General features: G+C 45.4%; 1 long non-coding RNA gene across 3 annotated transcripts; it reads right to left on the bottom strand.

Annotated features, from left to right (window-relative positions):
* Positions 1 to 413: 413 nt before the first annotated feature.
* Positions 414 to 5,619, bottom strand: LOC129048847 (uncharacterized). Of its 3 annotated transcripts, none has more exons than XR_008511536.2 (4): positions 5,525 to 5,591; positions 4,379 to 5,420; positions 3,930 to 4,047; positions 414 to 2,649 (listed from the first exon to the last, which is right to left on the bottom strand). It is a non-coding gene; the product is annotated as an uncharacterized LOC129048847 (long non-coding RNA). The 3 variants fall into 3 exon arrangements; XR_008511535.2 differs by having other exon boundaries at positions 3,930 to 4,676; positions 5,315 to 5,420; XR_008511534.2 differs by having other exon boundaries at positions 3,930 to 5,284; positions 5,532 to 5,619.
* Positions 5,620 to 27,856: the final 22,237 nt, after the last annotated feature.

The following is a 27,856-nucleotide window of genomic DNA, read 5'->3' as shown; positions in this document are numbered from 1 at the left end:
TGTGCGGCTCCGTTAATGATTTTCTCCAAGGCCTTGCAGCTGATAACTGAGCCAAGGCCCAGTCCTGGACTCTGACTTCAGGATCCCACATGGGCTCCTGTGTACCATGAAGCCACCCAGATGGCCATGGACAGGCCCTTCAAGAGACACTCACCGCTGCTCTTCATTGAGTTCCAGCTGCAGTCCTCAAGGGGGAGGAGGGGCATTTGTCCCCACCCCCGGGGCCATTTGGCAATATCTGGCGACGTTTTTGGTGGTTGCACCTTGGGGAGGGGCGCGGATGCTCCTGGCATCTGGTTTTCTAGTGGGGAGGCCGGGGATGCTGCCAAGTGCCCTCCAATGCACACAGCGGCCACGGCGGAGACCGCAGCCTGAAAGGTGGGTGGAGTTGAGGCTGATACTCTGGCCCACCGCGATGCCATGTCTTCCCTCTGACAGCCACAATCAGGAAGACTTCTTCAGCTCATCCTTGTGCCCCCAAAGTCCTCGTTCCCACGGGCCCCCAGGAATGGTTCTGGGAGTCCTTCGCCACTTTCATGGGTGCGGTATGAGGCACTCCAGCTTCATCGTGCCTTTCTGCCCCTTGTTCCCAGCACTGTCCTTCCCGAGCCCAGGGAGTCAGAATCCACAGTCTTAGAGTCTCCACCAGCGACATCTCAGCTCAGCTGAGGGTCATTCCCACTTTCAGAACAGGCTGACAGTGGGGCAGCCAACCACTCTGCCCATGAACCCCAGTTCTCCATCGCTCACCACTCTGCCCATGAACCCCAGTTCTCCATCGCTGCGGAGATGCTTTGGAGCCACCACTGGGGGGCCCTCTTCAGCCCACCCCAGCCTCCTGACACAGTCTTCCCCGAAGACCCAGCTTCAGTCCTCCCCACAGAAAACTCAGAAACAGGAAATGAATAAAGGACCACAGGCTTGGCTGATTGGCAGAAGACAATAGAGGAGCTAGTGTTTGACAAAACAGTAACGACACCTCTGATAGCAGAGCCATGCAGTTGGCATCTTCTTCCCAAATACAGCAAATTACCCAGCAAGGGCAGGAAGCTTTGGCAGAATTAATCACTACCCGGAAAACAATTTCACACTAGAATAAACAGGAGAGAGAGGGAATAATAAATGCATTGCATTGTCCAGTTGTTAACCTGGGCCTTGATATATATTAAAAAACAAGTCAATTACTTCTAGCAATGACAGAAACTCATCTTGTTTAGCAAAATAAGATAAAGAAGTCTGGGGGTGGAGAGCCAGCGATCTGAGGGAAGACATCCTGAGATGATAAATATCTCATGTCAAGCCCGCATTCAGCCGCAGGCTTCTCGGAACAGAGGCAGCCAGCTCCGTTCCATCTGAGGGAGCAGAGGAAGGAGGAACGGCACAGAACGTTGGAAAGGGAGCAGGCATCAGCTACCAAGGAGTTGTTATAAAATATAGAAGCAAAACATTAAAAATGCACAGTTATTTTTCAATAAAACCATCCCATGTCTTTGCAGAAGGGTTTAGTTCCTGCATTCACAGTCTGTGTGGTGTCTGGGAAAGGTACTTGACTTTCTGTGCAGAACAAGAATGGGAGACAGGAAGATGAGTTTTTTTCCCAAGACAAAGCTAGGTTGTTTTTCTTTGCTGTCTGCTGGACAGCTGGGCTTTCTGAATTGATAGCAAGTCACTCAAGAGGCATTTGAAAGAAAACACTTTAATCCTAAGTGAAAGAAGGGTTTTCGTGTGTACAGTTCATGGTTCAAATAAGCAGAAACCACTTTACTTTTGATTCCCAGGTTGTATGTACCAGACAGACTGCACTTTCTGGAGTCTGACACCAGAACTTGTCCAGGAGGTGATCGGATTATATTCTGGGCAGTGGAGGCTTTTTGTAATTGACCAGAATTGCTTTTTCTGTGTAAAATGATGGTTGCAGTGCTTCCTGGAGTATAGATAATGTCCTTGAAAATCACTTAAGTTGCCCTTACAAACTTCAGAGTCTGTAATTCTCTCATGCCCTGTAATGCATGACCCTCGTTGGTTTCCTTCCTGGGATCTGTGAGAAGAGTGTGATGTGCATCAGGTTACTGCCGGGCATCTGAGTGGGCCTGGGTTGGCTGCCTTTAATACAGCCACCAGGACATGTCAGGAGTGTGTTGTGCATCAGGTGAGTTGGCCTGGCTCTGCCTTTAATCAGCCACCAGGACATGCCAGATGTGCTTCAGCATCACTCCCACGACTGACCTTATTCACACATGGAAATTTACAAGGAAAAGGTTGGCTGTGGATGTATCCAAAGAAAACGTGTCTATGTAGCTGTAGTGGCAGAAGGGTGTGATGCCTTTACTCACCCATCCTAAGGCTCGCAGTTGACACTCCTATAACAGAAGACAGGTTGACGAGAGAAAAGCATAACAGATTTACCTGAAGCTTCATATAGTACAGGTGCCTCAACAAATGAAGATCTGAAGCTGCAGGGGAGCCATCTGTTTGTATGCTTAGGTTCCATGAAGAATGGACACTGTGGAGAAATGTGCTTGGACAAAGGGGGATGGTTCGTGGTGCTATATGAGGCCTCCAAGACCTGTCTGTGTGGCTTCTTTTTGGCTTTTCTGTGTAGCATTTTGGCCTCCTGGGTGTGGGCAGGACCCCTCTGGAATGAGGGCTCTCAAGAGAGAAGGGAGAGAGTGAACTTTATAAATCAAAAATAAAATTCTAAGACCCCATTGACTGAATAGACCCTCCCCTTGGCCTAGCGGACCTCAAAGAAACCTGAAAAACTAGTTCGGGATGTAACCAGAAGAGGGGGTCAGACACGCCTCACTATCCCCTCCTCCCTTTGGAGTTTAGATGCAACTGACCAGCATTAACACGAAAACAGAGATCTGAAGACAGACAAGCAGACTCTGTATGGCCATGAGATTCCAAATTCTAGCCTGACTCTAGTATAGCATCACATGACACATAGCAGGCCCTGGAGGAAGTCAAAGTATTTTATCCCAAAATATATTTATTTGACATACGTTGAAGTGGTTCTGCAAAGCTATCTCTTGTGGGGCAAATCTACATTCTATAGAGAGTCTCCTTCCCTTACTAGGTCTTTCCAGAGAGTCTGACACCTTTTAAGGTGTGATAAGAGACATTCCGCATCTATTCTCTCTGAAGCCTGCTACCTGGAGGCTTCAACTATAACACAAGAACCTTGTCTTCCACAACCTCCTTATCTATACTTAAGCATTTCTTTATGCTGAGTTTCACTCTCCAAGCAGGACTTAACTCTTTCAAACAGCTGCCAATCAGCACCTCTTTGAACCCCCGCCCTTGACCTGGAAGCCCCCTTCTTCAAGCTGTCCTGCCTTTCTGGGCCTGCCAATGCACACCCTACAAGTATTGATTTATTTCTTGGCCTGGAACTTGTGTCTCCCCAAAATGTATAAACCAAGCTATCACCCGATCACCTGGGGCACACGTTCTTCTGAGGCTGTGTCATGGCCCATGGCATGTGTGCCCGAGGTGGTTGGACAAAACAAACCTCTAAGTGGATGCGGACCTGTCTCAGATACCTTTTGGTTTACACTTGTCTATTGTCTACCTAAAGAAGGAAACTGTGGCAAATTTAATGCAGAGAGTTTATTTGGGCCAAGGTTGAGCACTTCATAATCCGGGACACACTGTGAAGTGCTCAGGGAACAAAGGAGAGGCTCAAATTTTTAAAGAAAAAAAGATGAATCAGGAAAGGGGGTGATTACACAAGTTGTTGGTCAGGAATTCTAATTGGCTTGCAGAAATAACATTGATTAGTGATTGGTTATGTATTGTTGAATGATAGGATGTGAGTTATGGTGTCCAGTGTGGGATGGCCATTCTTGTTAGATTAATTTATAGCTATTGGTGGCAACACTCAGTCCTGAGTCCATACACCAGGTGGCTTTGAAATGATTACTTACCTCAAGGTGCCTGCGGCATGACTCCTCTCTCATTTTAACACCTCCCAGGGCCTGATAATTTCTCACTTTCCTCAGATTAAAACTTTATTTTCTTTCTCACTAGGCTTCAGGGCTTGCTCTGTGGGAGAGGAGGTCCTTGATTCCGTGGCTGCCGTGGGGAAGACGATTCTGGCTTCTGTGACTCACGTCAGCAGGGAATGGGTCTGAGGCAGAGGCAGTCAGAGCTCGGCTTCTGAAGCCGGCCAGTCTCCTTTAGCTCCAAGTGCTCAGCATGCCAGAGCCCCACACTGTGGGCTATTGTTCTCCAGGTTATTTCTTTGTTAAGCTACATGCTGAGTTGTCTAGGCAGAAAGCCTCTGCCCCTCCTCCCCAAGGTATCTGCAGCACCACGCGGTGCTCAGCTTGTAGCAGGCACATCATCAATGGTTATTAAATAAATGATTACATACCTTTTATTCTTTGCAAGAAAAGTCTTCTGTTTCTTTGTCCTGGCTCTTACCCATCTCTCCAGGCTTTTCTAGCCCCAGAGCCGACAGTGCAGCAGGAGATGACAAACACAGTCAACTTTTGGCCAAAGATTCTAGACCATGGACAAGGGCCAGCTGGGGACTGGTCTTGTGAAGTGCATGGATTTGGGCTTTTATTAAGGCCAAAGAAAGACCAGTTTCCTCCTAGGAACAGGATAAAACTGAGCAAGGAGAGGTTTGGCTGGGGCTGGCAGGGCAGCAGGTGCCGTCCACTGGGAGCCTGTGTGCAATTCAAAGAGATGAGAGAAGCCAGACCCCAGGGAGGAGAACTCAGCCGGGAAACTCAAGGGCAAGGATGCTCGGAAAGATAACAGCTGCATTGTTTCCAAATTTTCAAAAACCTCGTTAAATGTTCTAAAAACCTCATTAGCCTTACAAATTATGAGCCTTTAGCCATGCAGACATAAGAGACTTTTAGATATGCACGTCTCTGGCTGACTCAGGAAACCCTACCTTAAAATGACTAAAGAAACTGCTAAGAGGTAGCTCAGCACAGCTTCAGACCGAGACAGGCTCCTGTGAGGTGTTCAGGGGAGGGGCAGCCACCAGGAGGGCCTGCCTCTTGTTTAGGCTGAGAGGGCAGAACTCTGTGCTGTGAAATGAGGAAGCTGGGAAATATTTTTTCAATTAAATATTTCAGCTGTCGGCCTGCCAGAATACCTGAAATTCCTCATAAGAATCCATATTTGGATTTCATGCCTTCCCTCCCATGTGTCTGCTACCCTCAGGGCCGTACATCCCAGAAGCCGCCCTGCACCTTTGGAACTTGCCTTGCGAGTTAATGCATTCATTTTCCCCAGCATTGGACAGCAAGCCAAAAGCAGTATCCTGCTGGGATGGAAAATGAAGGAAACATACCTTACTGTTGGGAGAAACCCAGTAAAGATAAAACAGGGGCACAACCCAGAAATCCAGACCCTGGGAAAGCGAAAGCCCTTGGGCACCCGGCACATCTGGAAAGAGGCTGTGAAAACACCAAGGGGAGAGAAAGCACAAAGGGGCTGTGGGGGCTCTCAAGAACTTCCCCAGGCCCCAGCCCTCTGTTCTCACTGCCTGCCCCCCTCGTACCACTCACAGGTGCTCCTGGGTTAAGCTGCAGGCTCCAAGGCCTCATCTGAGTCCCATTGAACTGGGCCTTATGCAAGTCACATGTCTCCAAGACTGTTAAAATGCCTATCAAGTAAAGATCAGCAAGCATGAATTATGATGCAACAAAGGCAGCTGACACCTATGAAACCAAGGTGTGCTTGAGCTGGTGGAGAGTCTTGGGGCTGCAAATCCAGGAACCGCCCTGCCTTATGAGCTGGAAACACTGTGTTTGCACAAGCAACTTGGAGAAGGGCTCTGGGCCCTGCTGATGGCTAAATAGGAGACGAAAATGAAGGATTCTTCCTTTTCCATGAGGCTTCCAACCATGAACCTGTGTTCAAAGGGCCAGTCCACCTGCGGCCACCTCTGAAGGAGGCATAGCCCAAATGCGCACACCCTGGAGAGGAGTGGCTCGTTCAAGGTCAAGACAAATGTGGGTGGCAGAGCCGCAACCAAGGCTCTTAGCCAGTGACGTCCAGCTGCTGATGGAGGCCCTCTCCAGAATCAAGGGCATGGTCCTACTGCAGAGCCCTGGCCTCCTCTGCACCCTACATGTGCCTCAACATCCCAGAGTTCATCCGTCACTGAATTCTAGTCCCAGTGTGCATGTCAGCCTAGAGCTTCGCCTCTCCTGAGACAGCCTCGCCTGCCCCTCCATCTGCCTGTAAGCTCCCTAGAGCAGGAGAAGCCATTTATCATTTTAATGGGATATGCACATTCAGATATTAGAGGCCTCTAATTTATTGGGGTCCCAGGATGAGAGACCCAGGAAATCATTGCTGCTTGGTTCTATGAGGGCCTTTAGCGTAACCTCGGAGAGAGCCTCAGTGACATCATCAAGTGTGGGTGAATCTGCCCCTCCTTCCTGCCTGTGTGTTTTGCTTCCATTCAGCACTCCCTGTGTCTCACCACACACAGGTAGGCCTCGCCTCCTCTTGGTCACTATGGCCTGCTTCTCATCTCTACGGGCTCAGTTCCAACTGTGTGATGCAGTGTGGCCCATCTCCTGCAGGTGCTAGCAGATCACAGGAGGTTCCAGGCCCACTGTGCATGGCCCCCACACCTGCTCCTCAGTCCTCTGCACCTAAATTTTCTTGTTTTCTCCATATCAGAAAGTGGGGTGTTGCCACACCAGGTAATCTGAGCCCCCGCCCAGCACTTGCTGTCACTTGCTTTAAGACAGTCACACAATGAGTAGGAAGCCCTCTGAAGTTTCCATGACAGGCAGCATTCGCCATGGTCCCCGAGACCCAGCATGGGAACCAGAATTCTGGTCTAGAGGAGACAGAGTTGTGTAGCCAGAAAACAGCCTGGGAATCAGAACCAAAGAAAAAGATCTCAAAATAAAGAGGAGAAGTCCTGGGTGGGGTGGGAGCGGAGGTGGGCTGGGTAAAAGGAGAGCATGGTGTGTGGAAGCCCACAGTGCTGTTGTCCCTGCCTACACAGGCAGCTCACAGAGCATCGGGTCATGCAATGTGACCCACTGCTGGCCAGGGCCACGGGTCCCTCAGGCCAGGCAGGGGACACTGAGAGGCCTGGGAGTTTATCGGGAACTGTGATCTGGAGTAGCTTGCAGGAGACCAACTCATTTAGATGAAGATGATGCTTCAGCTCATATTTCCCAAAAAGCAGAGTCCGAGGCCAGGGCTTATGTGCTGTTGCCTTACTAAGGAGCACAGTCTTCAGCATGAGCAAAGTGAAGTGGGCAGGAGCAGGGCCACACACACGTGTCATGGAGCTGACCGATGGATGTTATGACTTAAGTGTACCCGGGACCATCCCTGACACGCCATACAAACGTCACCTCAAGACCATGTCTCAGCTGGGAAAAGGTGAGACTGTATCCCCTTTCTGTCTCCCTCAAGCTGGCATCTTACCCAGGGCACCTACTTCCCTCACACTTCCAGATGGCCCCGGTGGGCTCACTCTGGTCTCAGGGCATTTCGCCCTCTTTCTTACCTAGAATCCCCAGGGCCAGCCCGAACGTAAGGTGCTGTGAACTCACGCGCCCTGAGGTTGACCTGAGTGCTTGCAGCACTGGTCCCACAGCCATGACTGGGCTGGAGCAAAAGGTAAATCAGGCCCAGAGACACACAACAGGGAGAATGTAGCATGACTCCTCAGAAGAGCCTGCGATGGGCACGGCTGTGCTGAGGACCCTGAGTCCTGCAGGGCTGATCTCCACCCGACCCAGGGCTGGAGTCACCCCTGCTGCCCCGGCCACCATGGGAGGAAGGACACAAGTCTTCCATCTGAAGTCACCCCTCAGTCGCCTGCATGGCAGGGAGGAGAGGAATCGAGGTCCTGGAGACTCCAGGAGGTCGTGGCTTTGAAATAAGCAACATGCCTCCTCCCGGGACCTGCCCCACTGAGTTGTGCAGCATTTAAATACTAAAAGGATCACTGGGGTTTTTTTTATTCAATATGTCCAGAGAAAAGAAGTAGATTAAGAATTAGCCATGGGCAGACAACAAAGCCTGGGGACAACGCAGGCTGTCAAATGGGAAGTAGCCAGTCCCTCCGGGGGCGGGACTCAGGAGTCCCTGTTTCCCATCTGCTCCTGAAGCAGCACCTGGGGGCGCTCGGAGAGACCTGGACTCCCCTTCTGCTGCCAGAGCCCAAAGGCAAAGCAGGGAACATGCTGCCAGTGACCCTTCCCCGGGTCCTACATGGAGTGGGAGATGCTTGGGCAGGGGTTGCCCTAGGCTCCAGCAGGCCCACAGTAGGCCCCGTTCTAATTCAGTTTATGCCCATATCTGGCACATTTTAAGCTCTTTTTCTGTGGTGAGGGAGCTCACAGGTTTCCTGAGGAGACTAGCTCTCCACTGAAATCCCATCTAAGCATCTGAGCTTCACTCGCCACCCAGGGAGCAGAAGAAGTCGTCTTACCACAGCCTCCCCTTGGAGGGAGCCTGACGGAATCGTGGTTTTGTTATCATTACGGCCACAATTATCGAGCACTAGCCACATGACAGAGATTTGTTTGCTAACACTCACTCTCACACTGAAAGAAAGGAGTTATTCTTCCCATTTTACAGAGGAGGAAACTGAGTCTTAGGGGTGTTAACTGCGTGGCCAGTGGCAAAGAGCCAAGGGGGATGGAGACCGGATATGTGGCCAATGTGCAACTCCAGAAGCAGAACCCACGCCACCGGGGGCTTCCTGGGTCTTGAACAACAGCAGAAAACACCACATCACAGAGGTAGGGTTTAACAAGACCTGTCTATGAAAAGGAAGCATCAAGCTATTGATCTGTTCTTCAAGTAAATATCCACCCACAGTTACAATAGAGAGAGTTTATCTTCATGCTTTTTAAAAAAATTCAGCTTTAAAGAACAACTAACAGATCTAACTGAGGGTGGTAACCGAGGGCAAATGCGTTGCTGGCAGGGAATGCAGCTGCAGGAGCATTTTGGTGTGTTCATGTTCAAGGGTTTGATTTTTTTCTTTTCTTTTTCAAAGCAAAAGTAGCTTCTAATTTTTCATCTTAGTGTGTCCAGTGTATCAGTTCCTCTTGTGCCTGCTAATGCTCAGCAAAGTTTAAATGCAGCTGCCCTGGCCCTCACGGATCCGCAGATTCTGGCTGAATGATGGTGAGGGAGACCTCAGGCTAGAGAGCAGCAGTAACTTCTCCCCAGGTGCTTCTGCACTGTCTGCTCGGACTCAATGGTGTCAGCTCTAATTGACTCTTTATGTGGTGTGGTGCTGTTGTGTGTGTGTGTGTGAGAGAGAGAGAGACAGAGAGAGAGAAAGAGAGAGAGAGAGAGAGACAGAGACAGAGAGAGAGAAAGAGAGAGAGACAGAGACAGCATATGCAAAGGACTTTCTTCTCCTTTGAATGACCCAGGTGAGGGAGCTTCCACAGCACACCTGGTGACCTCAGCTGAGGTCAGGTGAGGAGCTGCTTCTCTTCTGTCCCATGAGCCTCTCTCTGGGTGTGTTGCCAACCTCATCCTTTTTGTGATCACAAATGGAATGTCTACGCTTCTGCCACCTGTCCGACTGCAATTTAATCCTCAAAAGGTATTTCCCGAGATTGCTTGTGCCCAATTCCTGAGCCTCCCTGGTCACAGAGCAGCACCTGGGTATAGTAGTTGGCATGATATGACCACACAATGCCAGCACTGGGAGTTACATTGGAGACAATAATCCCACACCAGCCCTGAATCCTGAAAGAGGTTTGCTCGTGGGAAAATTAGGGCAAGACGTGTACAGCGGCTCTGCAGGTCATGCCTTGCCCTTCCCCCATCCAGCAGGGGGCCCCCTTCTCAGGAGCCTGACAGTGACAGACGCAGAGCTGGACAGGTGAGTTTTCCGCACTGCCGAGCTGCCGAGGCGCAAGGCTGGCAGGGAGCTTGGGACACACAGGAGGACCCTACACCCACCTTGTGTGAGCTGCCGAAGCCTGGGAGCAGAGAGAAGGGTGGAGCAACACTCTACCCTCCCGCACAGAGATATACTAAACACGTGTTCCCATAGCTACACTCACAAAATGCCACAGAGCCTTCCAAATCCCATCTGTTTGGAATACATCCAGGGTTTACACTGAAAATACCAAAATCCTTACAGAGACTTCAGCCTCAGGAGGGACTGGTGATTTGTAAGTTTGCATCCAGCATGAGATCTGGACGCCATGTTCCCATCTCAGGGGAGACTTTACAAGTTGCCCCTAAACCCACTGCTCTGAGCTGACTGAGCAGTCAGCCAGTCAAGCTCCTCAGGCCCCCTGAGGCCAAAGTGCCAACGAACTGGATTCAGGCCCACACTTATCCTCATGTCCTGCCTCTGTGCTCATCCTGTCCCCCAGACAGCTTGGCCTCTCCCCAGGTGCAGAGATTGCTTTTCTCCATTTGCTTTTCATCACCCCACCCCACACTCCAGGTGGCACCCAGCCTGTGCAGGCCCTGTTGATGCCCAATAAATGCCCATGCCCAGCCAGCCAATGGTCCAACCATGTGTAATCCCCATCTCCCCCCCAAACTCAGTCCATCTGCACCTGTCTCCCACCTGCAGGATCACAGCTCACTCGAGGCAGCTTGGTCCTTCGGGGCTCACACAGGAGCTTGCCTGTGTGGACAGCAACACCAGCACTGGCCTGCGGGAGCTTTGGCAGCACCCATCCAGGGTTGGGTATAGTGATGTGGGAAGGAAGGACGGGGGCAGGAGGCCAAGAAGGACGGGCACATCAGGGGCAATAGGGAAAATGTTGAGCCTCCAAGTCATGGCCTCAGGCCCTCCTCCAGCTCTCACGGCCCCACATGGCCTCCCTGGGATCTGAAAGCCTGGCATCCAACAGACAATGCTGTTCTCAGCTCTCAAACCTCCCGGGTCCAATCTTAGAAGTCAGCTCTGAGGCTCAGAGTTTATAAACTACTCATTCCAGCGAGCACGAAGCAAAGCAGTACTGGCCAAGTCAACATCCCTGAATACATTTCTATTTGTGTATTTACCTGTGAGTGATGCAGAAAGCACGAGTATTAATGCCCCCTCTCCGCTCGGGCCACACTTAGTCATGCCATCTTAGCCACCAGGTGCCTTCCTGTCTGCTCTGGCACCCACTCTGACTCTCAGGGCTGATCTGGAAGAGGATTCCAGCGGCTCCTATCAATGCCTGGGGTGAGCAAAGCATCCTTTCCAGATAGGCAGGATCACAGGAAGCACCTGCAGGGCCCCCAGCAGAGGCAGGGCCCAGACTCAGGAGTGCGGCCACAGTGCAGTTGCCACTGATTCAAAAAAATGATAGAATCACTGTAAAAAGTAATACCTCCTAGCCTCAGCCCAGACCTGCTTCAATCACATTGTCTTATCGGCCAGGACCAGTGTCCCAGTGAAGCAAAGCCAGAGACTGCTGCCAGGTGACAGTGCTGTTCACCACCACAAGGTAGCAAGACCGCTGCTGCCTCCCACCAGAAAACCCATCCCCTGTGCAGCTGCGGAGGCTGACTTTCTTCCTAGCCTTGCTGAACACTTGTAAATCAACACCAAGGATTTGATGACCTGCTCACATTTGACTTACGCCAGGACAGTGTACGTAGTGAAGTTGGAGGAAGCAGTCAGTGTGCATTACCGTGCCACACACTGTCTCATCAAATCCCCGTAACCACCTAACACACCTTTATGCTACACAGGGAAATGCAGGCTCCCAGTGTGAGGGAACTTATGCAGTCTCTCAGCTAGTGGGAAGCAGGGCTGTGAATGGAACTCGGTTCTCTCTAAAAGGCAGAGCGTTTCCTCTCCACACCTTGGCTCACTTTGTGATTTATCAATGAGACACAGTCATATCTTAAAATAGTAATTTGTGCTGTGTTCTAATTTTTTTTCCTCCCCATCCCACCCACCTATTCAGGCAGAGTCAGGCCCTTTTCTAGTTATTCAATGGCTGTTTTTTTTTCTCAAGATAAAAAGCAAAAGAAGGCTGTCATTAATTACTATTCCTGTCCATTGTAAAAGATGCTACCAATTTAAAAAATGCTGCTAAGTACCTAGGTCAGGGAGAAAGAGGGGGAGATGTGGAGAACAGGTGGTGGCTGAGAAGACAGATTGGAAGGAGAGACATGGAGGCATGCAGCTGGAACAGCCGGTCTCAACCCAGGGAGATGTCTAAGGAAGATGGGTGCAGAGCAGAGGCATGCTCCCTACAGCATCAGCTCTATAAAGACACCCACAATAATAATGGGAGACTTCAACGCCCCACTGTCAACATTAGACAGATCAACGAGACAGAAAGTTAACAAGGATATCCAGGAATTGAACTCAGCTCCACACCAAGCAGACCCAATAGACATCTACAGAACTCTCCACCCCAAATCAACAGAATATACATTCTTCTCAGCACCACATCACACTTATTCCAAAATTGACCACATAGTTGGAAGTAAAGCACTCTTCAGTAAATGTAAAAGAACAGAAATTATAACAAACTCTCTCAGTCCACAGTGCAATCAAACTAGAACTCAGGATTAAGAAATTCACTCAAAACTGCTCAACTACATGGAAACTGAACAACCTGCTCCTGAATGACTAGTGGGTACATAATGAAATGAAGGCAGAAATAAAGATGTTCTTTGAAACCAATGAGAACAAAGACACAACATACCAGAATCTCTGGGACACATTTAAAGCAGTGTGTAGAGGGAAATTTATAGCACTAAATGCCCACAAGAGAAAGCAGGAAAGATCTAAAATTGACACCCTAACATCACAATTAAAAGAACTAGAGAAGCAAGAGCAAACACATTCAAAAGCTAGCAGAAGGCAAGAATAACTAAGATCAGAGCAGAACTGAAGGAGACAGAGACACAAAAAACCCTTCAAAAAATCAATGAATCCAGGAACTGGTTTTTTGAAAAGATCAACAGAATTGATAGACCGCTACCAAGAGTAATAGAGAAGAATCAAATAGACGCAATAAAAAATGATAAAGGGGATATCACCACCGATCCCACAGAAATACAAACTACCATCAGAGAATACTATAAACACCTCTATGCAAATAAACTAGAAAATCTAGAAGAAATGGATAAATTCCTCGACACATACACCCTCCCAAGACTAAACCAGGAAGAAGTTGAATCTCTGAATAGACCAATAACAGGCTCTGAAATTGGGGCAATAACTAATAGCCTACCAACCAAAAAAGTCCAGGACCACACAGATTTACAGCCGAATTCTACCAAAGGTACAAGGAGGAGCTGGTACCATTCTTTCTGAAACTATTCCAATCAATAGAAAAAGAGGGAATCCTCCCTAACTCATTTTATGAGGCCAGCATCATCCTGATACCAAAGCCTGGCAGAGACACAACAAAAAAAGGAGAATTTTAGACCAATATCCCTGATGAACATCGATGCAAAAATCCTCAATAAAATACTGGCAAACTGAATCCAGCAGCACATCAAAAAGCTTATCCACCATGATCAAGTGGGCTTCATCCCTGGGATGAAAGGCTGGTTCAACATATGCAAATCAATAAACATAATCCAGCATATAAACAGAACCAAAGACAAAAACCACATGATTATCTCAATAGATACAGAAAAGGCCTTTGACAAAATTCAACAGCCCTTCATGCTAAAAACTCTCAATAAATTAGGTATTGATGGGATGTATCTCAAAATAATAAGAGCTATCTATGACAAACCCACAGCCAATATCATACCGAATGGGCAAAAACTGGAAGCATTCCCTTTGAAAACTGGCACAAGACAGGGATGCCCTCTCTCACCACTCCTATTCAACATAGTGTTGGAAGTTCTGCCCAGGGCAATCAGGCAGGAGAAAGAAATAAAGGGTATTCAAGTAGGAAAAGAGGAAGTCAAATTGTCCATGTTTGCTGATGACATGATTGTATATTTAGAAAACCCCATCGTCTCAGCCCAAAATCTCCTTAAGCTGATAAGCAACTTCAGCAAAGTCCCAGGATACAAAATCAATTGCAAAAATCACAAGCATTCTTATACACCAATAACAGACAAACAGAGAGCCAAATCATGAGTGAACTCCCATTCACAAGTGCTTCCAAGAGAATAAAATACCTAGGAATCCAACTTACAAGGGATGTGAAGGACCTCTTCAAGGAGAACTACAAACCACTGCTCAACGAAATAAAAGAGGATACAAACAAATGGAAGAACATTCCATGCTCATGGATAAGAAGAATCAATATCATGAAAATGGCCATACTGTCCAAGGTAATTTATAGATTCAATGCCATCCCCATCAAGCTACCAATGACTTTCTTCACAGAACTGGAAAAAACTACTTTAAAGTTCATATGGAACCAAAAAAGAGCCTGCATTGCCAAGTCAATCCTAAGCCAAAAGAACAAAGCTGGAGGCATCATGCTACTTGACTTCAAACTATACTACAAGGCTACAGTAACCAAAACAGCATGGTACTGGTACTAAAACAGAGATATAGACCAATGGAACAGAACAGAACCCTCAGAAATAATACCACACATCTACAACGATCTGATCTTTGACAAATTTGACAAAAACAAGAAATGGGAAAAGGATTCCCTATTTCATAAATGGTGCTGGGAAAACTGGCTAGCCATATGTAGAAAGCTGAAACTGGATCCCTTCCTTATACCTTATGCAAAAATTAATCCAAGATCGTTTAAAGACTTAAATGTTAGACCTAAAACCATAAAAACCCCAGAAGAAAACCTAGGCAATACCATTCAGGACATAGGCATGGGCAAGGACTTCATGTCTAAAACACAAAAAGCAATGGCAACAAAAGCTAAAATTGACAAATGGGATCTAATTAAACTACAGAGCTTCTGCACAGCAAAAGAAACTACCATCAGAGTGAACAGGCAACCTACAGAATGGGAGAAAATTTTTGCAATCTACTCATCTGACAAAGGGCGAATATCCAGAATCTACAAAGAACTCAAACAAATTTATAAGAAAAAAACAATCCCATCAAAGAATGGGTGAAGGATATGAAGAGACACTTCTCAAAAGAAGACATTTATGCAGCCAAAAGACACATGAGAAAATACTCATCATCACTGGCAATCAGAGAAATGCAAATCAAACCACAATGAGATACCATCTCACACCAGTTAGAATGGCAATCATTAAAAAGTCAAGAAACAACAGGTGCTGGAAAAGATGTGGAGAAATAGGAACACTTTTACACTGTTGGTGGGACTGTAAACTAGTTCAACCATTGTGGAAGACAGTGTGGCGATTCCTCAAGGATCTAGAACTAGAAATACCATTTGACCCAGCCATCCCATTACTGGGTATATACCCAAAGGATTATAAATCATGCTTGCTATGAAGACACATGCACACGTATGTTCATTGCTGCACTATTCATGATAGCAAAGACTTGCAACCAACCCAAATGTCCATCAATGATAGACTGGATTAAGAAAATGTGGCATATGTACAGCATGGAATACTATGCAGCCATAAAAAAGGATGAGTTCATGTCCTTTGTAGGGACATGGATGAAGCTGGAAACCATCATTCTCAGCAAACTATCGCAAGGACAAAAAACCAAACACCGCATGTTTTCACTCACTGGTGGGAATTGAACAATGAGAACACTTGGACACAGGAAAGGGAACATCACACACTGGGGCCTGTCTTGTGGTTGGGGGAGGGGGAAGGGATAGCATTAGGAGATATACCTAATGTAAATGATGAGTTAATGGGTGCAGCACACCAACATGGCACATGTATACATATGTAACAAACCTGCCCATTGTGCACATGTACCCTAGAACTTAAAGTATAATAATAAATAAATAAATAAAATAAAATAAAATAAAAATAAATAAAGACACCCAAAGCCCCCAGCACTGAACGGCTGCAAGGACTGAGACATGGGCTATTTCTGCAGAGACCAGTACCAACAGATGACCAGCACTGAACGGCTGCAAGGACTGAGACGTGGACTCTTTCTGCAGAGACCAGTACTAACAGATGACCAGTGGCTGGAAGGCCTCCCAGGGCTTTGGCAAGACATACCCCGTGGGAACTTTACCTCATTGAGAAGAGGCATGAAAATGAATGAGGTTGGAATTTCAGCCAGCCCAGTAGAATGGAACTAATCGCAAAAGTTCAGGTGATTAAAAAAAAAAATGTTGAGTTTCTTGTTACCTTAGTGCAAGGTTTATATCTGCTCATTTAATCCTGATGGAAGCACCTTGCATGAGCGAGCCAGCCTCGCCTGAACCCTTCTGGAGCACCTGGACTCTGTTTTGGTTATCTTCCCTTCCCAGAATCTAAAGGCATCAGGCAGGTTGCCTGTTTTCCATCCAGATGTGCTGGCTCCATGCCTCTTGCCCTCTGTGCTGAGCTGGATAGACGGGGAAACCACGATGTGAGGAGAGCTGTGCCTGGGCTCGCAGGAGGGTGGAGAGGCAATGTGAGGTGGGTTGAGGTGTAGCAGAAGCAGCCCTTCAGATCTACCTAATGCCTGGCAAGAAATGGGCATCACCAGGACACAAATGGCATGGACATACCAGCAGGCATTTGCTTTGAAACAAAGCTACAGCATTGTGATTTCCATAGCAAGGAATCTAGGACACTAGGCTGGAATCATAGTATGCTGTGGTCAAGATAAGGAGGAGGAGTAACACTGTTAACTTTCATCAAAGGTTACCCAATCACCTCAGAGTGTCTGCCCATGTCCTACAGAGCTCCAGGAAGGACAGACACATTAACTTCATTCCAGAATTACTTCTAGTGTATAGTAACCCTACTATGGTAGGTTTATACAACCCTACTGTTGCTCTTTCTGAAGTCTGGCTGAAATCAGGGTATGGTTGCAACGTTGTCTGCTGTCAGGAATTCAGCACAACCACGGAAATATATAAATCAAATGTGGTGGATGCACATTTAGGAAAACTACCCCATCGTCAGAGCTGATGAACCAGACGTACCCTCAGCAACATGAGCGATGGGGTAAAAAGGAAAAAAATAAGAAAAGGCAAAACATGATCCAAAGGACAGCACCCCTGAGGACTATTAACAGTAAATAAATGGAGACAGGTGTCAGCAAGATGGTGGACTAGGAAGTTCCAGGTCCTTGATCTTTCACAGAAACACTAAATAAACCACTGGAGATGGGCTAAAAGAACTTTATGGGAGCTCTGGAAATCATGAGACACTTTTATTTAAAGACACATAAGTTGAAAGTGAACGTATAAAAAAGGATAGTTTATACGAACAATAACCAAAAGACAGCAGGGGTATCAAAACTAATGTCAGGCAAAATAAACTTCAAGTCAAAAACGGATACATAAGACGAAGGACAAGAGGTATCATATGCCCAAAGGATCAATTCACCAAGAAGATAAACACTTACAAATATTCATGTACCAAACATCAGAGTTTCTAGTCATGTAAAGCACACACTGGCATCCTTGAAAGGAGGAATAGACAGCTCTGCAATAGGAATAGGAGGCTCCAATGCATATAATATATGATATATATATCATATATATCAGATATATATCATATACGTCATATATATGATATATGACGTATATGATATATATGATAAATATGACATATATGATATATATTATAAATATGACATATATGATATATCTGACATATATGATATATATGATATATGACATATATGATATATATGATATATATGACATATATGATATATATGATATATATGACATATGTATGATATATGTGATATATATGACATATGTATGATATATATGATATATGTATGATATATATGATATATGTATGATATATGATATATGTATGATATATATGATATGCATGATATGCATGATATATATGATGTATGTGATATGTATGATATATATGATATGTATGATATGTATGATCTATATGATATATATGATATATATATGATCTATATGAGATATATATGATCTATATGATCTATATGAGATATATATGATCTATATCATATAGATCATATATATGATCTATATCATATAGATCATATATATGATCTATATCATATATATCTCATATAGATCATATATATATCATATAGATCATATAGATCATATATATCATATATATCATATAGATCATATATATCATATAGATTATATATATCATATAGATCATATAGATCATATATATCATATAGATCATATATATATCATATATATCATATATATGATATATATATATATATATCACAGATAGAACAAACAGACTGGCATGCATCTGGAAACAGATGGCTGAACAACACTGTAGACCCACCAGACCCCACAGACACATACTGAACACTCCACAGACAGCAAAATACACATTGTTCTCAAGAGCACATGAAACATCGTCTAGCACAGACAGAACAAGTCAATAAATTTTAAAAGACTGAAATTATACAAAATACCTTTTCCAACCACAGTGAAATAAAACTAGAAATTGACAGCAGATGGAAATTGGAAGATTCACAACTGGTAACTGGAAATAAAACAGCACACACTTAACAAAAACAATGGGTCAAAGACAAAATCACAGGAGATATTATAAAATATTATGGGACAAATGAAAACAAAAATGCAACATGCCAAAATCATGGAATGCAGTGAAAGCAGTGATAAGAGAGAAATTTATTGCTGTGAATGTTTACATTAAAAAAAGAAGAAAGATTTCAAATCAACAACCTATCTTTACATCTTAAGGAACTAGAAAAAGAAAAATGAACTAAACAAATCCAGCAGAAGAAGGAAAGTAATAAAAACTAAATCAAAGATAAATAACATCAAGGGAAGGAAAACAATAGAGAAAATAAATGAAATCAATAATTTGTTCTTCAAATTGTCAACAAAATTGACAAATCCTTAATTTGACTAAGACAAAAAGACAGAAGTTTCACATAACAAAATTCAGAAATCACAGAGGGAGCACTGCTATTGAGTTTACAGAAATAAAAAGGATTCTAAGAGTGCTGTGAACAACTATTTGCCTGAAAATAACCTAGGTGAAGTGGACAAACTTCTAGAAACATGTAATTTACCAAGATTTAATCATGAAGGCAAAAAAACATCTGGATGGACCTATAACTAGTAAAGAGATTGACTCAGTAACTAAAAACCTTCCAACAAAGAAAAGTCCAGGACCAGATGGCTTCACTGGTAAATTCTACCAAATATTTAAAGAAGAATGAACACCAGTCATTCTCAAATTCTTCCAAAAAAGTTGAAGATAAGGGAAAAATTTAGTACCAGGCCAGCATTACCCTGATACTAAAATGGGCAAAATAACTAAGGAGAAACTTTCTTTAAAAAGGGTCTTTAAATGGCCAATAAATTTTAAAAACTGAACTTCAATGATCATCAGAGAAATACAAATTAGTATGATAATGACTAGAATTTAAAAGATTAACAATGTTTAGTATTGGTGAGAATCTAGGAGAAAAATATTAAAATTCTCACACAGTTTTGTTAAGATATAAATTGGTACAAATCTTTGGAAAGCTGTCACTCTCTAGTAAAAGTGGGCATAAGCTTATGCTGTAACTCAATGATTCTACTGCTAGATGTACACAGTAAAACTGTATGCATGCATGAATCTTGACATATGCATAAGATGTTCAAAGCAACACCACCCACAATAACCCCAAACTGGAAACAACCCAAATGTCGATCAGCCATAGAAAGAATAAATAAATAGTGATGTATTCATACAAGGGAATTCTAAATTGTTTTTATGAAATGGTATAATTTCCATGTTTCTGCCAATGCTGATCTTTCTAAACTTCTGATTTTAAAGAAATCTTCCCTCACCAAGAAGAAGAAAGAGAGAATGAAATACATGATAAATGCATATATGTAAGATGACTCTGTATATTGCTTTCAAGATTCTGGTGCTTGGAATGTAAAAACACTAAAGCCACTAGACCATCCCTGCAATGTTGTCTACTAAGGTGTAGTAGATTAAAGATGCTGCACATCACGTTCTATGGCTCACTTTGAGAGGTAAAACATAATTTTGCTCTCCTTGAATCTGTACTCACTTTGGTGGTTTGCTTGGCCAGTAAATGTGGTTAAAGCGGTATTTTGGGACATCCGAGGCAGGACCTAAGACAGCCTGCAGCTTCCACCTGAGTCTCTTAGAACACTTACTCTAGGCAAATATAGACAGAAAAAGCTAGACAACTCAGGGATGGCAAGGCTAGGGAGGCCATGTGTATGGTCCACAGCCAATGATCCCCGCTGATTACAGCCTTCCAGCCATCCTTGCAAAAGTTCTAACATGTGTGAATGAAAGGACGCCCATCTGCCATCCAAGAACACAAAGTGGCCTTAGTCTACACCACGGGGAGCAGAGGAACCACCCAGCTGAACTCTGCCTCAATTCTTGACTCGTAAACTCGGACATACAATTAGCCGCTGTTATTTTAATTGTAAAAATCACTCTCTAGTGAATAAATACATATATAAATAATATATATATAATAAATATATAAATATATATATTATATATATGTGTGTGTGTACATATGAAATACGGCAATAGATTACCAGGACAGAAGTTAAAATTGGGTGCCTGAGGTAGGGTGCTGATGTAACAAAATTCTACAACATGCAGTGTTTGGTTCCGGATATGTGGCAAGCAGGAGCTATGAAGTCCTCAAAGAGACTCTTAGTAAAAGATGAAAGGACAGGGAGGAAATTTTACTGGAGGCAGGATGAAATTTTGTAAGATTTGGAAATATTTGTGCCTGCAGTACTGTGGAATAAAGAGTATAAAGCTAATACAGGTAGATTTGGCTTAAGAAATTTTCAGGCAGAATGTCAATAGTGCCTACTGGTTTCTCATTGCAGATCCTAGTAAGTTCTGGATAGAAGCAAATCAGTAAAACAATTTCAAGCAAAATCTAGGGGGAAACATGAAGGATCAAGGATTTGACAGACTCCACAATAGAAGTGTCTTTCATTCCCAGCCTCTCTAGAGCCAAAAGGCTCATGAAATAAGCAAGAGTCTCTAGGTAAGAGTCATCTCAAAGGTGTGCCTATAAGCCCCTTTTCTGAGATTTTTTAAATATTTAGGGAGCTCTCGTAGTTGTTCTTAACCAGAGAAAAATGCTTCTAAGAGTATCAAGGGTGTCTGCCTATAGAAAGTTCTCTCTCAGTCCAAGCCAGAAAAGTTCTTGAGGAAATTTGTGTGCCTTTGCTAATAGAAAGCAAGATATTTATATAAAATAACATAGAATCCCACAAAGTTTTCAAGAGAATTTTACTGGTAGATGCACCATCCACTTGAACTAAAATAAACAAAGAGAGACTGTTTGAGATGAAGAATCCTCCAGGTACACAGCCTTTTCTGGACAGAACAAAAGCTAAGAAAACTGCCCAGCTGCAGACACAGGTCATTTCTCACAAAGGGAAGGATGGTCAGAGGCAGGAAGCAGAGCCAGGAGCCACGCTCATTCCCAGGCAGCAGAACTGAACCCTCTCTAAGGAATGGGCAGAATGGGCCTGACTGGATTTCAGAACTGCTGTCATCCCTGCCTTCTCCCACTTTTTCAACTGGAGTGTCTATTGTAGATTTACAGAGAACAACTGCAGACTTACTATCTGCCCCACCACTGTCTGCTGGGTATGAAGGGGGCAGAAAATGTGTCTCCTTAGGACATAAGTCTTCAGAGTGAGAGGAACACCATATGAGGAAATACATCCAGGAGCCTCATCTGCTCCTGAACCTGATTTAGGTAATGATTTCTGGATTAGGATAGTGATATCCTACATTTTAGGTAATGGTATCTAACCATTGTTATTGCAGTGCCAGACATAAGTGAAGCCACCTCAGACCCTCCAGACTGGCCTCTCTGGCCCCTAAGAACTGACAAATGACCTCAGTTAGCACTACAAGGAATAGAAGAATCACCCAGCTGAACCCTGCATGAATTCCTAACCCACAAAATTATGAGTTATAATAAATTGGTTGTTTTAAGCCACTACATTTTGGGGTAGTTTGTTACACAGCCGGGGAACCTCAGAACACAAGGCTTACATGTGTGCTACATGTCTACAAACTAATTTCATCCTGCCTCATAACATACCTGTTCCTACCTGTGTTCCATTACTGGAAAGTAGTGCCTTCAGAAGAATTGCTGTTGTCCTAATCGTGTCTGTTTCCTTCACAGCTTTGAGCACCGTCTCTGGACAGTGGCAGGTATCCAATGTGGAAAATGAGGACCACAGCCCAGGTATGTTTCTTTTTATCATTTCTTTCACAAGCACATTTTAGTTCTCTCTATAATTCTAAGCACTGTGTGACAGCCTAGGCACATCCTTCCTTCACAGAGAAGGAAGTGAAAAATTACAGAGCAGAGTCACCAGTGTTGGTTGTGGGGATTTAACCCCAGTAGGGGAAGGTAAAGGAGTGAGGAAATGTTTCCTAGAGAGCAACATGATCTGAGCCTTGAAGGATGATGGGGGATAAAAGGTGCAGGCTGGGAGAGGAACAGTTTGTAAAGAGGGAACAGCACACACAGTGGCAGAGCGGTGCCAGTGAGCATCTTCTCCTTGGAGGTCTCAAATGGACCATGATCCTTCACTGGAGCCTGTGGCATCTGGGGGAGGTTGGCAGGGGATGGTACAGGAAAGATCAATGGGACTCTGCTTTCCATGCTCAGGATTTTATATTATAGACAACAGAAACCTGTTCTAAGGTTTTGAGCAGAAGGTAGAGAAGAGCTGAAGAATGTTTGAAAAAGGTCACCTCAGCAGACACAGCAGGAGCTGAAGCCGTGACAGTCACACGAGCAGGACTCTCAGAGGGTTTGACTCAGACAGCGACAGGGCAGAGGCACTGATAAAGCCCAGCCGGTAGGAGTTGGTGTGCAGTCACGAGAAGGGAGCTTCCAGAATTAATCCCAGGTTACTTTCTGGGGGAAAAGAGAGGGACTAGAGAAAGAAGAGAAGATGGGAGATGGGAGGTGAGACGCAGGGCCAGCGTGGTGGCATATGCTAGAGACGGGGCACATGCTGGAGACGGGGCATGTGCTTACAGTTGGAAACCGAGAAAAACAATAATCCCATCTCAGATAACTTGCATTTAGGTTTTCTGCAGAGCGTCCATCTGGAGATGTGCAGCAGGCTACTGGAGTTTACAAAAAGCTTTGAGCCTGTAGATTATGATTCAGGAGATACTGGGGCATTGGTGGTGACTGCACCTGAGGTTTTGGAGGAGAACACTCATGGAGAATGCAGAATGGAACAAAAGAGACCTGGGGGAATGCATCGGGAAAAAGCACTGGAAATTACGGAGAAAGCAACATCACACAGGACGGGGAAGAGAGACAACATTTCATAAATTGGACACAGTCACAGGCTTCAAACTCCATAGTAAAGCTGAGTATATTCAAATGGATTTGGCAAATAAAAACAAATATATACTTTGACAAAGGTAATGCCAGTTGTATAGTGTGGAGAAAAACAGTTTGCAACAAAGACAATCAGTAAAACTAGTCTTTGGAGGAGAGCACATTTTTGGAGACGGCCATGGGACCGCAGGCAACTGCTCTGACTGAGAGTGCATGGGCTGGGGAAGCCTGGGCCATCCCTCCAGAGAAATGCCATGAGGGATCCACGTTCTCATTGAGGAGCGGGTGACAGGCAGACAGAGGGGACCAGAGGAGAAAGGAAGGGGGTAGATTATTGCTTATTTTGTTTGTATTTATTTTACTAAGTGACAGAGTAACTTTCTGGAGCAGACAGTTAAAATGTTGAGAGAGACTGCAGCAGAGGAGTAAGGGGACGACCTCAGGTAATACGCAGATGGAAGCCTCTGAGGCAGACAGGACCAGGACGTCTCCCATGAGGGCATGACTGATGTCAGCAGCAAGGAGACCCGAGGCCAGTGCCTCCCCGTTCAAACCTGGAAGACATCAGGTCAAAAAATGAGCTGGGAGTACTTTCCTTAGAGATCAACTTTTCCCCAGTTGATTTGATTTAGGGCAATCAAATCACCATGAATGTTCCACAATTCACTGCACTCTTTAACTTTTATAAAACACAATATTATGAAATTTAGTATCAGGTCAAAAAATGAGCTGGGAGTACTTTCCTTAGAGATCAACTTTTCCCCAGTTGATATGATTTAGGGCAATCAAATCACCATGAATGTTCCACAATTCACTGCACTCTTTAACTTCTATAAAACACAATATTATGAAATTTAGTAGCAGAGGTTCTAGGATCAAATTGCTCATGGTCAAATCCTGATTCTCAGAAGTTTCTATAGAAGCCAATGGGACCTGTTCTAAGTTTGGAGCAAGGGATAGAGATGAGCTAATTAATGTTTCAGAAAGTTCGCCCCCGCAGCCACGGCTAGAGCCAATGTGTTATTTCCTATAAACTTCCTTGCTTATAAAATAAATAATGTACCTATCTCAAAGAGTTTGGAGTATCAAATGAGATAATGAGCAAAAAGCACTTAGAATAATGCCAGATCTGGCCTAAGCATTTTGTAATTGTTGCTGCTCACAATTATTAGTACTTATTAATTAATAATTATTCCCCACTGGGCCCTCCATGAGCTTTCTTAAGCGTTCACCTGTGAACAGGAAGGGATGGAAGCTGTTGAGGACATAAAGCAAGCCAGAATGTCCCCTGGCACGATGGGAGCTGCCAGCTGGCTTCCCTGCCCATGATTCTGACTCCAGCTGCCCTCTCCATTCTGCTGATCTGACTCCCACACAGTCAAAGCAAACCAATAGGAGAGTGACCATGTAACAATTTCTCTAGGTAGGAAGGAAATCTTTTTGTTTCTTGATGTCTCTTGTACTCAGAATAAACAAAATCATTCTCCTAAATATGGACTTTCAATCACTCTCAGAAATATTATTTTACTTTATTCTTAAAACAAACCTGTCAACGAGGTAAAACAAATACACTACCCTGTTGATAAGTTTCAGAAGAGCTGGAGGACATGGTAAGAATCCCACCTTATTCATCCTCGGTGGCTGCCCCGAGGAATATCCGTGGTCCCAAAGCAAAGCAAAGTGTCTTCCGGGTGCAGGAAAATCACCATGAATCAGCAGGAATTCTCCACAGAGCAACTTATTTTGGTAACTAAAAAAGGTATTTCCTTAATACTGTCAAGGAAGTTGAGCTTGGAAAGGGAGAGCAGAGGAGAAAAGAAGGTAGAGAAAGTAGACAGGGGAAACTACTACATCCTCTCCCACTTCCTCTCTCTCCTCCTTCTCCCCAGCATTCAGAGCCCAGGCAGAGCCCTGGCCTGCGCAGCCCCCAAGCTTCCTGAGGGTAAAAACGAAAGGGGCTGAGGCCAAACGCGCCATTGCAGGGTCAGCCCCCCTCCAGGTGGAGGCAGCAGTGAGGTTCTGCAGCCATCGAATCCTTCTGATGAGGTGCTCAGACAGGTGGACACTTTAACGAGCCTGCTGGAATTTGTGGCTGACGCCAGGGCAGAGGGACAGAGAATCATGAGAGGCCCCTGCCTCTCTAACTGTGCACATGGCCAAAGGGGCAGCTGGTTCAACTAGACCATAAACCTGTCATGGGAATAAGTGGCTCCTTGGGGACGGGATGTGAGAGGCACGTTATGGGGGAAGAAAGGTTGCAGAGCTGCAGACAGGGAATGTCTAGCCTTGCCAGGCCCCACGGAAGGCTCACACTGGCTCAGCAAGACGTTGACCTCCACTGCCTCCAACACTTGACCTGTACTGCTAAGAGCAGAGTTCGTTGGTGTATTCTCAGTCTCAAGATGGCTCTCCAGGAAAAAAATCCCCTTGCCTCCCTGGAGAATCGTCTCTAGCTCTTAAGTGGCAGAACTCCCTGCCAAATGAATACACCCAGAAATAGAGATTGCATTCAGAGCAGATGAAACATTACCCCAACTCTTGGTGTTATCACCTTTATGCACATCCAGATTTGTGACGACGTTTATGTGCTATGGAAGGAGTACATTGCCAAACTTGCTTTTATTAGCCCCACTCTGCACATGGGGTGAATCTAGCTTCCATCCTGGTTCAAGGGGAAGTGACAGGTATGCACAGCATAGCACGTAGAACTTAACGTTGGAGGTGGGTAGTGTGAGGTAGTGGCATGAGCACTGAGCAGGAGTCCAGTTGGGCTTCCTGTGCTGGGTCCCACACTCACGTGCAACTTCAGACAACTATGCAGCCTCCAATAGAAAATGTGGTGTTTTCACCCAAGGGCACAAAACTGCTGTGAGCAGGAACAACATAGCTGCACACGACCGTGTGAATAAATTTCACAAACATGACGTTGAAGGAAAGAAACCAGATATAAACACATACTGTGACACTCAATTTAGCTAATGTACAAAGCTGGCAACACCAATATATGTTAGACACACTGTATTAGTTACCGGGGAGGAGTCCGACAGCAGAAGCGCTCCGGGAGCTCCCAGGGTGCTGTCGCTTTTGGTTTCTCCATCTGAGTGCTGATGCTATGGCTGTGTTTGGTGTATGAAAGTTTACCAAACTGTGTGTCTGTTGTGTGCACTTTTCTATAAGTATAACATACTTCAATAAAAACTCAAAAAGGGAAGGATGAATTGATAACTTCTGGGGTTTCATTCAGTTTCAGCAGGCTGTCATTCTAGTCTGTCAATCATCCCAGCTTCCAGTTTCTCTTCTTTTCTTTGTTCCCTCCCTTTGGCTTCTCTCATCAGCATAAAGAGAGGTGGGACCGGCAGAATGGGTGGGGGCGCCACTTTCTCTTGGCTCCCTGCAGGCAACTTTGACTCCAGGCCCCTGACGAACGTCTGATGTGACCTGCAGGGCTCCCTTCAGGCAGTGCCGGACTCAGGGAATGGTATTGCAGCCAGCCTGGCACGCCTCCTCCGCCCTCGTCACTCACTCACAACAGACAAAGGCCTGGCTTCTTCACCTTAGGTGGCGCGCTAGGTTTCCTGACCACCATCAGAAAGAAAGGAAAGTGTGAACATCTGTTGACACCTACCAAAGGGTAGAAGAGCAGTAGCGGGCAGTGGATTTAAGACAGAAAGCAAAAGGATAAGGCGGCCTCGAGTGGAGGGGCAGAGTGGGGTGGCGGGGTCCTGACGTGGGGAAGAACCGGCCTAGCGGGCCGCGAGGAGCCGGCCAGGGCGGGGCTGCGGAAGGGCGGGCAGCCTAGGCCCAGCGTGTCTGAAGGATGACCCCTCCCAGAGGTGTCTGTGGAGGAGGAGGAGAGGCCACTCGGGGCGCAGACAGAGCACGTGACGATGCCCAAGTCTCCCCGACTCAGAAGAGCCCGGGGTCAGGGCGGACACAAAAGAGGCTGCGCACGCAACCCCCTGATGGGCCAGTAGGCAGGGCCCTGTTGTCCGTGACAGCAGAAGAGCGAGCGTGCGTGCCTGCGTCCGTGCGTGCGTGCCTGCGTCCGTGCGTGCGTGCCTGCGTCCGTGCGTGCGTGCCTGCGTCCGTGCGTGCGTGCGTCCGTGCGTGCATGCGTCCGTGCGTGCATGCGTCCGTGCGTGCATGCGTGGTGAGTATCTCACTGAAGGCAGCCATAGCCATACCCAGCCTCTGCCTTCACTGTACGGCTTCTTTTGTACTTCATGTTTATTGAGCTTAATACTCGTTTGGTGATAACTTCCGGAAACCCTCTCAAACAATAAATTGTAAATGTGTCCAGGTTGCCATCTCATTTTAGAAATACAATTTTCCCATTTGGGATTAATTGCCTAAACGTCCTTACAAGGTAAAAAGGGAACTGTCTCTTGAACATTAGTTATTAAATTATGTATCACCAATTCATTTGCTGCACTGATTTGAGCTTTGTGACATTTCTTATTGATTGTTTGAAAGCAGACTTCCAATTATCAAAGGATCAGATACTGC

Source organism: Pongo abelii, chromosome 9 (genome assembly GCF_028885655.2).
Source record: "Pongo abelii isolate AG06213 chromosome 9, NHGRI_mPonAbe1-v2.0_pri, whole genome shotgun sequence".
Taxonomy (NCBI): domain Eukaryota; kingdom Metazoa; phylum Chordata; class Mammalia; order Primates; family Hominidae; genus Pongo; species Pongo abelii.
This window is presented reverse-complemented; position numbering and strand designations above follow the sequence as displayed.